At 52.2% G+C, this 16,650-nt stretch overlaps 1 protein-coding gene across 1 annotated transcript in view; it reads left to right on the forward strand.

Moving 5' to 3' along the window:
- Window positions 1-16,650, forward strand: part of LOC116829487 (uncharacterized) — a 193,036-nt gene that overhangs the window by 157,722 nt on the left and 18,664 nt on the right. The gene's annotated exons all lie outside the window — the stretch shown is intronic.

Raw genomic sequence — 16,650 nt, forward strand, 5'->3', positions numbered from 1 at the left:
GGGGACTTCAAAAAACAAATGATCGTTTGCCAAAGTAGGCTTTTCTAGTTCTCTTTTCATGTTTCACTAGCCTTTGTCATGAGATTTTCTTCTTGGAACAATGAAAATGACCAGTGCGAGTGCTGGATACGCATGCTGAGAGTCAGAGACTGAAATGGGGAAGGAAATTACTGTCTGATCCCTGCGGAGATGTGAGGTACAGTCAGGAGGAGGTGGGTGGGCAGGGCCTTGAAAGGGCAGTTTGCTCTTGCGAGCCAGAGAGCTGAGGCTGAGAACTGTGAACTCACTGCACGTGTCCCAGAGAGAGGAAATGTCCTACGAGTGCTGGAGGAAGTCACCCTTGAACTCTAAAGGGCTACCAATGATGCCTGAAGAGGACTGATATGGAGAGGGCTCACCGTCTCCACATTGCTGAGAAGAGGAGGGAGGGCAAATGCCTCTCTCACAGATTGGGTGGTTTTTTACCTGCTTTTACTTGTTCCTCTTTCCCTGGGGGCCGTGTGTGGCTGGAGCAGGCATGTGCTGGGTTGGGGCTATGCCGAACTGGGCATTGGATGGGGGCGGGATTTAGCTTTTATTTCTTGCTTTGAAAAGAATAAAGTAGAATTTAGTCTTTCAAACTCCCAGTGTCGCTTGTCTTGAATAATGTAGGGGGGGAAAGATCTTTAACAGACACAGCAGCAGTCTGGGAAGCCCCTTGGAGGTGTTACTTCACCTTCCCTGAGCTCCACATGCTGCAGGTTCCAGCTGTAACGTTTTCTCCAGGTGCCCTGGACTGTGAATCACCTGGTTACCCTCCTGCCTCAGCATGAGGGAGACGTGCTTCTGCTAAACTGGAGGTCAGTTCTCTCTCACCTCGAGCCTTTAGCTCCCCAGACAAACTCCCCAGGGCTCTGCCAGTCCTTACTTTGCCTTGCAGGTTCACACTAGACACAAGCTTTCCCTCCAGCTCCTCTGACATGTCATTCTGTAGCGTCTAGCCCCTCTCCACTGGACACTCAGAAACTCCCAGGTAAGCCAGCCCCAAAGGGACAGTACCAGCTTGTTTGATTCAGTTGAGGATCCTGTTTCCATCCCTTGGTAAAATTGCTTCCTGACTTTTTCTAGGCTAGTCCAGATCATTTTGTAGATAGGAAGATTTTTCTTTCTTTCTCTTTCTTTTATTATAATGATGCAACCAATACAACCGAATACTGAGGCTAGAAGCGAAGCTGGTTTGGCCACTTCAGAAGAAAATGAGTACGTTTATTTTCCTGATTTTGAGTCTTAAAAGATTCTTTGAGATTTCACTTTATGACTTTGAAAGTGTTTTATAGCCCACCCTGGACTGTGGGTTTTTCTCTCTTCATGAAGGCCATGAGGTCATGTACTTTGATATTAGTTTAGTTGACAGGATGTAGCTCAGATTTATTGAGGACTTCAGGAAACAAATGATCGTTTGTTGGAATCATCCTTTTTTAGATTTTATTTTAATTTTTATCTGATGCTTTGTCATGAGATATTTTTGTGTGGTTTGATCGACAGTGATCAGTGTCTCTCAGTACAAACACAGATGCTGCAAGCTAGATTCAGAGTGCAAGAGGCAGAGACTGAAATGGAGAATAAAGTTACTGCCTGATCCCTGCAGTGATGTGAGGTACTGCTGGGAGTGGAAGAAGGCAAGAAAAGCAGAGCTGGGAAACGGCTGGGTTTGTTCCTGAGAGCCAAACGGCTGAGGCTGAGAACTGTGAACTCGCTGCATCACAGCCACAGAGCGACTACACTTGGCTTGTCAGTTTCATGTGAAGCTGCCCCTGAAATCTAAAGGACCGTGAATGACACCCCAAAAATGATAGGGGGAAGGAGTCAGTATCTCCCTATTGCTGAGATGCCGAGGTTAGGCGCAGGCAAGAAGGGAGCCTAGGATGTCAACAGACTGGGGCAGCCTTGAAGTCAGGCCGACCCCTATTGATGAGCCCAGAGTTTGACCAGGTAGTGAATCCTCCAGTGCCGGCTGACACCCAAAATACCACACCAGCCTCCTCACCCCGTTCAAAGTAGCTGATTGTGGCCCCGCCCCCTTCCATCCCGCAGGACTACTAGGCCTACCAAGAACTGAGTCCTCTAAGGGCAAGCAGGGGGGTAAAAGGCGGTTTTGACAGGATGCTCGGGGGTACCCCACCAGTTCTCAGCAGGGATGCACCCCCAGTAAAGCTTCCTTTCTCCAGCCCGTTGTGTGCTTTCCTCCCTGGCTCACTTCAGACCGATGGGTCCTCAACACCATTTCCCGAGGTTACATCCCTTAGTTGACCTCCTACCCCCCTCTGAGGAGCACCGTCGCCACACGTTCAATGTGAGGCAGGCTCTGGCTTTCTCCCTCAAGCGAACCAAGCCATTCAAAAAGTCCTTGCAACTGTTTGTCGCTTTGGCTGAATGCGTGAGAGGCCAGCCGATTTCCACTCAGCAGCTTTCCAACGGGATCACCTTGTTCATCTGCTCCTGTTATGAGCTGGCAGGTGTCCCCACCATCACCCATTGTGAGGGTACACTTGACATGGGTACAGGCCTCATCGGCTGCCTTCATAGCCCACGTCCCTGTACAGAACATTTGTAGGGCCACCACGTGGTCTTCAGTTCACACGTTCACCTCGCACTATGTAATAGTCTCCCAAACCAGGGATGACACCAGGTTCGGCAGGGCAGTACTCCATCCTGGGAACTTGTGAACTCCTACCTACCTCCAAGAGATATAGCTTGGAATCACCTGCGGTGGAATACACATGAACAATTACTCAAAGAAGAAAAGACAGCTACATTCCATAACTGGTGTTTTTCGAGATGTGTTGCTCATGTCCATTCCACATCTCACTCTCCTTCCCCTCTGCCGAAGGAACTGAGGGTGGGGGGAACACGCAGCTCCCCTTATACCATGCCAGGCAGGCGCCACTCTAGGGGTTGCGGGGGGCGCTCCCCCCTTACGGGTACTGCTAGGGGTAAAACTTCTGGCACCGGTGCACGTGGCGAGCACACTTCTACCGTGGAATAGACGTGAGCAACACATCTTGAAGAACGCCAGTTATGGAAACAGTAACTATCCTTTATCTGACCGTCCACCAACTGGAAGAAAGGGTAAACAAAGAAATTTACAATTCATCTGCAGGATGCTTCGGAGCTCACTTACGCCATGGAGTTGCCTGATCCCAAGACCCAGCAAAGACTTTTCCAGTATAAAGGGTGGGAGAATGAGGAAGGAGGAAAAAATGCCTCTGGCTATCTCCCCTCCCCTATTCCAATTCATGGCAGCAAGATACCTTGAAAGTGCATCACTGAACTCAGGGGAGTGGTCCTGGCTGGAAGACTTTCCAGTGAGTTTGGGCTGCTGAATGCTTTTGGGTGAGAGAAATCCTTTTGCTTATGGGGGAACCTATAAGTTGTCCACACTCTCCTCCTTGGGTCAGTGGTGTGAGTCCTCATGAAGAGCACTTCCAGCGACCAAAGAGGGGCCATGTGAGGAGCTGAAGGCCTGGTCTCTTAGCTCCAGCAGCAGGTCCCTCCCAGGAGCCTTGTTGCCCAATAGACTCTGGTTGAGCTGCCCCACTCTATACTCCGTTCCCTGGAAAGAGCAGGGGAAGCCACCTGGAGCTTCTCCCCTACACATACACAGTTCCTCTCCCACACCTTCTTAAACATCAGAGAATCCATCCAGGAGAGAGACTCCATAAGTGTTTGGGCTGTGGGAAAAGTTTCATGCAGAGGTCAGACCTTGTTAAACATCAGGCAGTGCACACAGGATAGAGACCGCACAGGTGCTTAGACTGTGGGAAAAGATTTAGACAGAAAACAGCCCTTGTTTCACATCAGAGAATCCACATGAGAGAGACCCCAGAAGTGCTTGGACTGTGGGAAAAGTTTCACACACAGATCACACCTCATTAAGCACAGAAGAATCCACACAGGATCTAAATTTCTGTCACACATGGCAATAAAGGGTTAAACAACTTGCATGCAATTGACTCAGATTTAACCTTTAGAGAGAGATTTAAATGTGTGTCCACCTTAGATAAGCTAGAGTTTGAAATGTGAACGTGTATTGTTAAAGACTTGGAAGAAGAGGGGTAACTGTAGTGGTCTATGTTTAGCTATATCTTGTTAGAGGTTAACAATTTATCCCAAGGGTTCCTGTATTCTGTTAATTCAGGGATCAATAATTCAGAGATTATACCTGTCACCCCTGCCACCTGCCCAATTCTAGCTCAGTGTCATTGAATTTGCTGGGGGTAGGGCCTGAAGGATGGAGGGAATGTTTATAGCTGAAATCACCAAAATGTGTTTTGGAAGGTTAGTGTCAATGGGATCTGTTCTGCTCTCCTGCTCGGACATTGTCTCTGGAGATCCTGGACACAGAAAGGAGCAGGTGTTACCATCTTGGCTACCGATTTTACGGGTGACTATCTACACGAGCATTTCTCAAACTATGGGGCAGAGCCTCCCAAGGGAGGCGTGTAGGTTGATTTAAAAAAAAAAAAAAAAGCACTGGCTGTCATCCCCAGGTGGCTGGGGCTCATGAAGCAGGAACAGGCCCATCTGGGAGGTGGGGATAAATGCTCAGGCTCTCAAACCCAGGTGGAGCAGCAGCACAGAAGTAGGGGTGTCAATGGGGTGATAAGTCTGCTGTGAACAGCTATATTGAGGAATATCACTTTTTACGTGGCCACCCTCACTTCTGTGCTGCTATTGGAGGGCTTCAGAGCTGGGCGCATTGCCAGCAACTACTCTGCCGTTAGAGCTGGGTGGCGATATGTGTGTTTGTGAGGGTGGGGGCACAATGACCGAAGACACAAAGAAAGGGGGAGGTGGCGGGGGCTGATAAAATGCATTTGAGAACCGCTAGTCTACACTATTATGGTCACCATGTTTACAAAATGATAAATCTTCTCCAAAGTATGTCTTGTGAGGTATCATAGGGAAAGTCATCGCCTGCTGAATATTATTGTCCCATTAAAATGTGTCTATCAGCACAGTCCATGGAGCTCGGAGAGTTTGCTGTATGTTTCTTACATGCTGTAAACCTGGAAAACGCCCACAGATGAGCTCCCCAGAGACAGTGGCACCTGCACACCCGCTAGGTGCTAAGTGGCCAGTAATTGCTCAGCCGGCCCTTCACCAGCTGTGGAGCTGGGAACAGGAGAGTTACAATTCACCAGAAGGACGGCTGGACGCTCACTTAGGCCACAGACTGATTGTCACCTGCCCCCTGGCTGTGGGGTGAACCTCAAAGAGGAGAGTGGTACAAAAGCACAAGGGAGAGTGGCCTCCATTTTTACCTCTGCTCTCCCATCTTTACAGAAGGCAAGAATCCGCCTTGAAAGGCAACAGGGGCCTTGGAGTGGGGAGGGCGGAGCAAGGCTGGAAGGAGCAGCCTGGGTACTCAGAACTGTGACGTGCCTGCAACAGTGGGTGGGGTGGGAGATCCTGTTTGCTTCACATCTTCCTTAGCTTGGTAAAATTTAGGATTTAAAAGGCATTTTATGATTTTATAGTTTTAACCAGTTCTAACCTTTTACATCCTTCTCCCTTGTAATCCCTGAAAACTCCCTTGCTCCAGTTACTAAAGTGATTTCAGTGTTTTGTCTGGACCTGTGTGTTTTCATTGAAGTGTTTGGGGGTATTTGACTGGAGAGAACAAGGCTGTGGCCTAATCCAGCCCCTTTGTGGGGACGACCCACTAATGACTGAGTTTGTCCTGCACAGTGAACAAACTGAGCTGTCCAAGATGCACATTCTCCGGGTGCAAGGCTGGGAGTTGAAAACTGGCTGATGTCGCTGTGTTGTTTGGCAAGTTCCTGCGTGTCTGGCTAGTCGCACTCAGTACAGTGCAGCCAGGAGTGACTTTGAAGGCTGGTGGCTGTGTGTGAGCAGAGCATGGAGGGGTTAGTTGTTCACACAGGGCAGCAGTGTAAAACATGCCCTGGGATGGAGAATTAAGCAGTTCAACAGTCCAGATTGTACTGTGGGGTATGTCTCACACTCACTGTCTTCTGGGACCCACATGGCACCGCTGGGCTTTCATCATCCTGATCCTGAAAGGGAAGCTGAGCAGGGCAAACCAAAGAAGGGGAACAAGCCGACATCTTCAACTGCTTCAGCATCGGCTAAATCCTGAACCCCCCCTGGCGTGTGAGACTTGAGGTTCTGCTGCCAGCCTTCCCCTCATGTGTCTGTTTCCTTCCCACTGGTCTAAACTATTATGCCCCCTCCCTCCTCCTTCTATTCTCTATCCTTTTGCCTTCTCTCTCTCTCCCCTACAAATCTGAACCACCCAGCTGAGACAACCAGAGGTAGCCTCTGACCAAGGAGGCAGGTTAAAGCAAGGCCTTAGCCAGCCCAATGTGGAGAGAAGTTTGCCACAGATGGGCTGATCATCCAGCAGCCTGTGCCCTGGTTTCTCCTGCAGGAAGGCTGCAAGCAAGACTGAATGCTGACAGGAGACGTTTCTATGCAGGATGCCCTCTTAATGCTGGAAGAAGCTGCCTGAATCCAGGGCAGTGGCTCCCCAGGGGGCAGGGACTGGGACAGGGGGCTGCAATGCAATGGGTTTATTGCTAGGACCCAGGAATAGCTGCAGGAGTGATTGCTGGCTGGACTCAGGCCCGGAAGCAAGAAGTGACTCAGGATGCAGGATTGCTTGAAAGACAATAGGAGCATCATTGAACTGGGGTGAGTGGTTCTCGCTGGGAGCCTTTCCAGTGAGTACGGACTGCTGAAACCTCTTGGGTGAGAGAAATCCTTTTGCTTGTAAGGGTACGTCTACACGCCAAACCTAACTCAAGCTATATTAGGTTGACTTACAGCCACCAGAGTAATTACTGTGGAAGGCAATGTCCACACTATCCTCCTTGGGTTGGGGCACCTGACCTCACCAGGAGCACTTCCACCGACCTAAAAGAGGCCATGTGCGGAGCTGAGAGCCTGATCTCTTAGCTCCCGCAATTGCTTGCTCCCAGGAGCCTGGCTGTCCCAGAAGCTCTGGGTGGGCTACCCCTCCCTCACTCCCTGTTCTCCATCCCCCACTACACCCACCCGCTGCCATAGGTGTTGACTCCATGGGTGCTCCGGGGCTGGAACAATCACAGAGAAAAATGAGTGGGTGCTCTGCAATCATGGGCAGCCAAGCTCCCCTTCCCCCCCTCCCCGTGTCCCTGCTTCTCCGCCTACCTCCTAGCATTTCCCGCCCTACTGCTGCCAAACAGCTGTTTGATGGCGTTCGCATGCCCCAGGAGCGAGGGTGAGGAGCGGGAACATGGCGCTCAGAGGACGAAGCAGGGAAGAGGTGGGACTGGGCTGTGATTTGAGGAAGGGAATGGAATAGGGGCTGAGTTGGGTGGGGATTTTGGGAAAGGGGTTGGAATGGGGGTGGGGTAGGGGTGGGAAGAGGCGGGTGGGGCCTCAATGGAGGTATGGAGTGGGGTGGGACCAGGGCAGATGGGGGTTCAGCAGGCCAACCCAGGACGAAGCGGGAACAGTCAGCTGCCTAAGCTCCCTGTTCCCCTGTAAAGAGCCGGGGAGAAGCCACATGGGGCTATCTCACCGCCCACCACCTGTTCCCCTCCCTGTTTGACACCAGGACAGCATTGTAACATCTGGTGCTGAGTCCAGCCTTTCAAACCAGTGTTGCACCCACCTATATACGGTCATCATCCAATGAAGAATTCCTCGCCTCCTGGCCCAGACCGAGTCTAACGGCTGGCCACCACTGGCTACTTACTTCCCCCACCTTTAGAACCAATGTTGTCCCTGATGCATCCCCGCACTTATTGGCACACTTGGGGGGCATCAGGGTGGCCGATGCCGTTTTATGACTGGAAGAGTGCAGTTCAAAAAAGGGGACCTGCAGTGGTCCCTGATCAGCATTCTTTGGCTGACACCCAAGAGACTAGTTACTGCCAGTGGGGAGACACTGGGTCATCCACTCACTACAGCCCCTATCATTCTGGGGCTGCCCTCTAACCTCTGCAAGCTCACCGCGCTGGACTCCACAGGCAAGTTCCTGCTGACGCCCAGGGGCTCATTGCACTGGCAAAAGTTCTTACTACCCCGTGGGAATCGAACCCACGGTTCTCCCGCGTACAGGCGGGACTATCATCCACTATAGCATACACGAGGAGATCTTTATAAATGCTCTGCGTTAGATGCTCCATGACGGACTATCTCACCTTAACAAGACTGTCAAGTGGAAACAGGAGGCCGGAGCAGAGATGCTTCGCGCGAACCCGACAGCGATATGGGATACCCAGGAGCTGCGGGAGGCGGCTCTGTCGGGGGGCCAGCGGAGCGCTGGGCTCGGCCGGCAGCAGGAAGTGACTCGCAGCGCTGCGGTGAATCTGGCTCCCAGACTCGTGGCGAAGTCCCGAGCCCCGGCGGCTGGTGCTGGAGAGCCCGGAAGCCCGGGCTGCAGCCGGGAGAGGGGAAATCTCCAGCAGGGCCTATCGCTGCTCCCAGAGGCCCTCTCCCAGGCAGGGCAGAGCCCCCAAGGGCCCGGCCCCTGGCCCCGGGGGGCCACGCTCGAGGAGAAGGGCGAGAGAGGGACCCGCCCCCCGGGTGCAGGGGGAGTTTTGGCCCCAGGCTGCTGCCAGCGGAGCTGGCTGCGATTCCTGCCGGGGCCGGGAAAGCTGCCGCCAGCCCCGGGTGGGTGCGGGCGGTGGGAACCCAGGAGGAGGGGTGACCGAGGGGATAAAATTCCCCCAAGATGGTCTGAGCCACTGGCCCCCAGTGAGGCGGGTGGAGCCAGTCGGGCCTTCTTGTGGGCTGGGCAGCGACACGTGCGGTGGGGAGGGGCGGGGACAGAGGGCGATAAAAGTTCCCTTCCAGATGGTTGGTGGTGGGGCTTCTTCCGCCCCCTTCCCAGGACTCGCTCCCATTTCCCGGGGGCCGTGTCACTTAAGGCCCAGTGCATCCAGAGACCGGACAGGGCCGCTCGCCCCCAATAGATGTTACTGAGCTGCTAAGGAGACTTGTTCCGAGTGAATATTTACAGCACCCCAAGATCTCACTTGTCACACTGCTTCGAAGGTGAATTAGAATCCGAGGTCCAGTTCCTGTGTCTGCGTAGAGGCGCCGGCGCTTCATCCGTGTGTCTCGCCACTGGCCTGTGCCCTGAGTTTCACTCACTTCTTCGGATCCAAGTCTGGAGGTTTAATCCTTACATTTAGTTCCTTATCCAAATATTCTTATTATTCTGGTTCTTCATCTAAAACTTCCTTGCGTTGTGAGCGGAGGATGTCCTTGTGCCATGAATTTAATTTTAATGGCCATCATCCTGGAAGATTATTATAAGTTGCCTGTAGCTTCGCAGTCCATCCTCAGGGTGACACTTGTGACAGTTCCTGTTTCTATTGCATGTTGTAATTGGTGCAGTGGGACTGATCATGGGCTGGTCTGAAAACTTTTCAATTTCCTTATGCTTTAGCAGCCAATGTTTATTTCTCTTTTCTATCAGCACCTAGTGTTTTTCTCATGTCTCATTGGTAATAAGCACGCCCTCCAGGTCAGCAAAGTCCATCTAGCCCAGTATCTGTCTATGACAAGTGGCAATGCCAGGTGCCCAGAGGGCTTGAAGCTAATGCGGGTCAGCAGTGATCAAGTGATCTCTCTACCTGCCATCAAGCTCCACCCTCGTGACAAACAGAGACTAGGGGACACCATTCCTTACCATCTTGGCTAATAGCCATTTATGGACTTAGCCACCAGCGTTTATCCAGTTTCCTTTTTTAAGACACTGTTATAGGCCCAGAACTTCAAACCCTCCTAGGCAAGGAGTTCCACAAGTTGACTGTGAGCTGTGTGAAGAATTCTTTTATTTGTTTAATTGCTACCTATTAATTTCATTTGGTGGGACCTAGTTCTTGTATTATGGGAATAAGTAAATAACTTTTCCTTATCCACTTTCTCCACATCACTCATGATTTTATATACCTCTATCATATCCCGCCTTAGTCTCCTCTTTTCCAAGCTGAAGAGGCCTAGCCTCTTTAATCTTTCCTCGTATAGGACCCTCTCCAAACCCCTAATCATTTTAGTTGCCCTTTTCTGAACCTTTTCTAGTGCGTATAGACCTTAGTTCCCAAATATTCACTAACAGCCAGAAGTTTCAAGGTTGAAGGCACCTGGATATTTTAAAATATTTTTAAATATGCGACTAGTGGCCTCAGTCATTTTAAAAATCAGTTCCTAAGGACTTTAGAGTGTCTCATATAAAATATTTTTCAAAAGTAAATTTCTGTTTTGTTTTGTTTTGTTTTACTGAGGACAGATATATATCCCCAAGATAGACTGACAACCCAAAGAATTCAAATCCCAGGAGTTATGCACCCAAAAGTCTAGATTTAAGGAAATAAATCTTTCTGAGCCTTTGGGGTATACTAGCTTTATAGTTTTACTGCTACCCCTTCCAAAGGATCCATATATCTAGGATGGTTGTACAATCCTGTAACATCCGATGCCATTTTGCACTTCTGGGAACATGTGATTCCCCGCCTCCACTTAAAATTGAAAATTGATTTTAAAACCTTATTTCTGTAAGTAACCCCCCCATCCTGCATACTCTGAAGTTTATTTATTCTTCATTTATTGTATGCATTGATGTGGATATTTCTGCCACAGTGTTTATGCTTCTAATTCCCTATGTCTTCCATTTTTTGTTGTGATCCATTTCAGGGATGTTCTGTATTCTGAGAGATGTACTGATTTGTGCGACCACAGTCAAAGAATTTTTAAAAAATGAATTACTCTGTTTCTCCTTTGCATTGGTCAGGTTGGGGGACACCGTGCTGACCTCACTTTGTTCACCTTTTGATGAAACTAATGTACTTTGCCTCTGCTCTGTTTTTGCAGTGGTCTAGCTAATGCAGATAAGGTTAGTTACCCCATGTGAAAAACACCCATTTTCTTATAGACACAGACTAAGCTGCTCACTCAGATGTTAAATGACCCATTATTGTTCAAGGGCTGAAAACTCTGATACAGATTATGTGTCTATTGCTTCTGCACCTCTGCCAGGCGCTGCATCTGAATGTCTGCGCCCATATCTATGGGTGTCATGGAAAACAAATTAAAACTTTTAAAACTAAAAGAATTAGCAGAGTCTCCTGCAGCGCCTTCATCAATTTCTCTTATTTCTTCCCCTTTACTTCTTCAGGGCTTGTCTACAGGGTCTGATGTTAAAGGTGTGAAGTTGATCCACATGAATTCCAGAGCTTTAAACCCCTGTGTGGACGCTCTCATTCAGAAGTAAGGTGGCCTTAATTTTGACATTGGTAGTCAGGACAGCCAGACAAGTGCAGGAGACTTTCCCCCAAACACTATAAATCATCAGGTCTTTGATCACGTCCTGAACATTTTTAAGGTTTGTGTAGTCCAGGTGTAACGCACATGTGATTTTGCAAGTCCAAAGAGAATGAGCGAAACAGTGGGGCACTCATCTCATCTTCCCTGAGTGTTGTCTTTTGTAGAAACGCCATTACGATATTTCACAGCTTTGGCTTGACAGAATTTCGGTAGATGGGTTGAGGTGGAAATGTAAGATGATCTCATTCCTCTTCTTTCTCCTGCAAAGGACAGGACATCCTTCATGAGCAGCAGGGCGATGGCCAGATAGGATCATGGTAGATCCTGCTGTGTGCACAGAGGATGTTGGCCTGACTGCTCAGTGATCGCCTATATAAGGAACACAGACCAAGTGGCGGTACTCTTGTCCCATGGGAGTGAATTGTAAAGACTCCTTTGATCCCTTGCCCTGGTGAGAGTGTGCCCTGAGAGAGAGACACTGCACCAGAGTCCTGCCTGGCTTCATCCAGAGCCATTCCAGGGCATGGAGACTGTGACTGTCCTAAACACCTGTCTCCCCTCCAAGCTCTGATTACCTGATTTCTCAGGTGTGTAAAGAAGGAGTGGCTGTGACATGTGCCCAATGAAAACATCCAATGCAGCTTTGGAAACAAATACAGAGCATGTCTGGTAACCGCCCCTCCCTACTTCTGGATGCTTTGGAGCAAGATCAGCGCTGCTCTCCGCACCTGTGCAGAGACACAAAATGACAACGTGTGAAGTGAGCTTAATATATGTTTGTTACGTCTGCCAGACTGTGCCTCCCACCTTTGTGAGCACGGCAGTCACAGACTCACCAATATGACCATCCCCATGTATGACGGGTAACAGACACTGCTGTCTGTCCAAGTTACATTTCCCTGGCAGTGCCCAGTTACAAGGCAAATATCCACATGCGACTCCCTCCCTTCCTGCGCACACACTGCTCCCAGCTTATGCTGGATTTTTTTAAAAAGAGACAAACTCATGGTCTTTGGGGCTCTGATTCTTGGGTGTTCAGGGCTGCCTTGGGTCTTGGTCTGATTTGCGGGCAGGATTCAGATCTCAGCCACACCAGAGTCACTGCTGGCTCTGGCAGGGGGTGAGTGCGGATGGGCCAGTGGGATCAGCCTCTGCCTGCCTGTCCCTGGGGGCTGCTGGGGGAGTCCAGGGCAGCTCATTTTTCAGGTGTTGCCACCAGAGAGCTCCAGATATTGCTAAAGGAGAGGGGTTTACACTGCAGTGGGGGGCAATCCCTCAAAGTGGCCCCTTTAGTTCTGCTTTTTTTCTAGTATTTGGCTCAGAGATGCTGTTACTGGGAGGATCTGAAGAGCCTGGGGGGAATCAGGGTGTGACATGGACTGAAGCCCCTTCTGTAACCTCCCCCATCACCCCTCTTGCCCCAACAGGCTGAGGAATCACGTCCACATTTTGCTCCAAATCGTTCCGTCTTCCAGGAGACTGGGAAGGGAAATGGCTGTGATGGAGCCAGCTCAGGTAGGGGCTGTGATGGAGCCAGCTCTAGGCACCAGCCCTCCAAGCATGTGCTTGGATTGGCACTTTCTAAGGGGCGGCACTCCGCCCCCCCCCTTTTTTTATTTTTATTTTTTATTTTTTTGCTTGGGGGCTCATTGCCGGGAGCCGGCCCTGGCGCACTCATCCGAGCCGGGATCCGTGCCCACTGCCCAGCCCGGCGGCGCCCTGCAGAGCCCACTCGGAAACGCGGCACCGCCAGGAGTGGCAGCGGCAGCAGGACCCCTCCTCCCTCCGTCCCCAGCTCCTCACACATTCCAGGAGCCCCTCTCCCTGCCGCCGCAGCCCGGGCTTGGGTCCCCCTCTATCCCGGGCTCCTCACACGCTCCGGGAGCTCCTCACACAGCCAAGCCCGGGCTGTGGTGGGGGTGAGAGGGGCTCCCAGAGTGTGTGAGGAGCCGGGGAGAGAGGGAGGGAGCCGAGCCGAGCCTGGGCGGGGGTGGGATGGGGTAAGTGGGGCAATTTTCCCCAGGCTCCGGGCCCCGCGGGGTATGTCGGAGGCTCCCCCCGCCTCCGTGTTCCCCCATCCCCCGATGTCTCAGCTGGTGAGGGGGCAGGGCTGCGAGGTGCAGCCAAGTGGCGGGAACTCAGGCCCCGCTGGAGACACCACGTCGCTGCAGCGCTGTCGGGGAGAGGGGGTAAGCGGCATGGTAAGGGGCGGGGTCGGAGCCGGGCACCCCCTGACCCCATCCCCCCTAGCCCTGACCCACAGCTCCAAGCCCAGGCCCTCTGAGCTGGGCACCCTTGACCCCATCCCCCACAGCCCTGACCCCCAGCTATGAACCCAAGCCCTCTGAGCTGGGCACCCCCCCCCAAACCCATCCTCCCCCACCCAGCCCTGACCCCCAGCTCCAGCCCAGCCTCTGAGCTGGCACAATCCCCCGCGCCATCCCCCCACAGCCTGACCCCCAGCTCTGAGCCCAGCCCTCTGAGCTGGGCACTCCTTGACCCCATCCCCCCAGCCTGAGCCAAGTCCTTTGAGCTGGACACCCCCCCACGCCTGACCCCCCCCAGTTCTGAGCCCAGCCCCTCTGAGCCAGACACCCGCACTCATTCCCCACAGTCCTGAGCCCAGCCCCTGTGACCGGCACCCCCACCCAGAGCCCAGCTCCCCACCCAACCCTGGGCAACGCAGCAGCACCCCCAGGCAGTGACAGCCCATTGGCACCAACCATCTCCAGCAACAGCCCATTTTGTACTGTAAATGTGTACATACCCGTTAAAGCACTTAATGGTTTTGGTGTATTTTCAAATTACTACAAAATTAATTTTTAACGTATTTCACTAGTTATTTTTACATTTCCAAATACATGTTACTATAGTATTGCAACTTTTTTTTATGGAAGGAGGCCCCAAAAATGCTTTGCCCCAGGCCCCCTGCATCCTCTGGGTGGCCCTGCCCAGAGTGTGTGAGGAGCCGGGGAGGGAGGGAAATGGGGTCCCCTGGAGCCAAGCCCCGGCTGCGGTGGCGGTGAGAGGCTCCCGGAGTGTGTGAGGAGGTGAGCAGCTGGCTGGGCTTGTCGGTGCTGAGCAGGTAGCCTCGCAGCCGGAGATCCTCACCTTCCGTCCCACCAGGGCTGGGCCAGGGCACCGTGAGGCTGAAGAGCAGCAGGTCCGGGGGCTGTCCAGGTCCTCGGCTGCCAGCATGTCGGGGGTGAGGGCAGTGAGTATGAACTGATCCACCTTGGCCACCAGCAGGGCCGCGAAGCCCAGGGAGGGGGCCGTGTTCTCCACGCTGCCCCGCAGCCGCACCGCCACCTGGAAGTACTCCCGCTCCACACCGCCCAGCAGCTCCACCTGCACGGGGACAGAGTCACAGCTGGGCCAAGGCTCGGCTGCAGTGTGCTGGTAGCAGATTCCACGTTTGGAGGGGAGCCCAGTGCTGGGGCAGCAGGAGGTGTGAGTGGGGGGTGGGCACTGGTGGGCAGGAGGGGAAACTCCTGTCTGGGGTGGGGGGGCAGCCAAAAAATTTTTTGCTTGGGGCAGCAAAAAACTTAGAGCCTGCCCTGCCTGCTGGGCGGGGGGAGGGAGAGGTAGAGTGTGATAAACCTGCTGATTTTCTGAGTAGGACCATTGCCAGCAAAGGGGAGAGGGACATTCGCCTATTTCGAAAACAGGACATAAGCCCCTGTACAGTGCTGGACCCTGAACCCACTGGCCAGAGGCTGCTGTGAAATATGCAGGGAAGCTGTTGGGATTCTTGTCCCTGTCCCTGGCTCAGAGCTCTGCTTCCCGTATCAGCCTGTGGCTGGGAGGCATGTGGGAAATGAGAAGACCCTGCCCTGCTCTGTGTGCTGGGGGGGACAAGGAGCTCTCACCTTCTCCCACCCCCTGAAGCCTCCTGGCTGCTCTAAACAGTAGAGGGCTGATTCTGCTACTCTGACCTCCCAGAGCTTCGAGTTTTTCCCCCTTTCCTGTGACTAGAGAGATTGTGGCTGGGGTAATAGGTGCTGAGTGGGAGACTCTTGTTGTTTCAGATGCCGGTGACCTCGAGGAGGTGGCTGTGTATTTCACCCAGGGGCAGGGGGCTCTGCTGGACCCCGCTCAGAGAGCCCTCTACAGGGACTTCATGTGAGAGAACAGTGAGAAAGTGACCTCGCTGGGTAAAGGATTCCTGTCCCCTGGGTTATTAGAAGCCGTGGAGTCCGTATGTATTAATCTGGTCAGGTTCTTCCCTTGTCAATGATCAGAAGGGACTATTTTGCGTCATGCACAGCTTTTGTGTGAGAGAGACTTGCATCTCTGTACCCTCTCCAGTGAGACATGGGTGTCAAAACTTAATGGCCATGCTAGCTCATCTCCACCCCTCCAGCTTTCAAAGGGGCAGAATTAATTCATTCTCCGTTCTGTATTGATTCCCATTCACACACACAATCCTTATTTGCCTCCCTTCTTGGGAATAGCTCCTGCGATTGGGAAGGCATAGGGTATGGCTATACTTGCAGATGTACGGCGTTGTGAGTTAAACCTGCCTTTGTACAGCTGAGTAGGGAAAGTGCTGTAGTCTGTCCACATTGCCAGCTGCCAGCGCACTGTCGTGGCCACATTTGTGGCATTTGCAGCAGCATTGGGAGTGGTGCATTATGGGCAGCCATCCCACAGAGCACCTCTCCCCATTCTGGCGCCGTGGCTTGTGGGAGAGGGGCAAGGGCTGCGGGGTATTCTGGGTCCTGTCCCAACACCCCGTGATGCATCACTTCACATCCCAGCAATCCCTGTTTTTCCGTCCACATTTGGCGCCATCTTTCCACGGTTTCTGTGCAGCGCGATTCTGTGTTCCATTTCGGTCTGCAGGAAATGGAGCCCGAACTGCTGAGGAATATGCTGACAAGGCTCGCCAGTACACCACGTTTGGCAGTCGAGCTATTCCTTAAGATCTAAAGTGACAATGAGGAGGCCAACGATATCGAGTCGCGTAACACGCATGACATGAAATTGCTTGTGGCATTCACGGACAAGCTCAGCACCGTGGAACGCTGCTTTTGGGCTCGGGAAACAAGCACTGAGTGGTGGGATCACATCATCATGCAAGTTTGGGATGATGAGCAGTGGCTGCAGAACTTTCGGATGAGAAAAATCACTTTCATGGGACTGTGTGAGGAGCTCGCCCCCACCCTATGGCACAAGAACACGAGATTGAGAGCTGCCCTGCTGGTGGAGAAGCGGGTGGCTATTGCAATCTGGAAGCTGGCAACTCAAGAGAGCTACCGATCAGTCGCGAACCAGTTTGGAGTGGGAAAGTCATCCACTGGAATCGTGTTGATGCAAGTTTGCATG

Source organism: Chelonoidis abingdonii, chromosome 12 (assembly GCF_003597395.2).
Source record: "Chelonoidis abingdonii isolate Lonesome George chromosome 12, CheloAbing_2.0, whole genome shotgun sequence".
In the NCBI taxonomy this organism is placed as follows: Eukaryota; Metazoa; Chordata; order Testudines; family Testudinidae; genus Chelonoidis; species Chelonoidis abingdonii.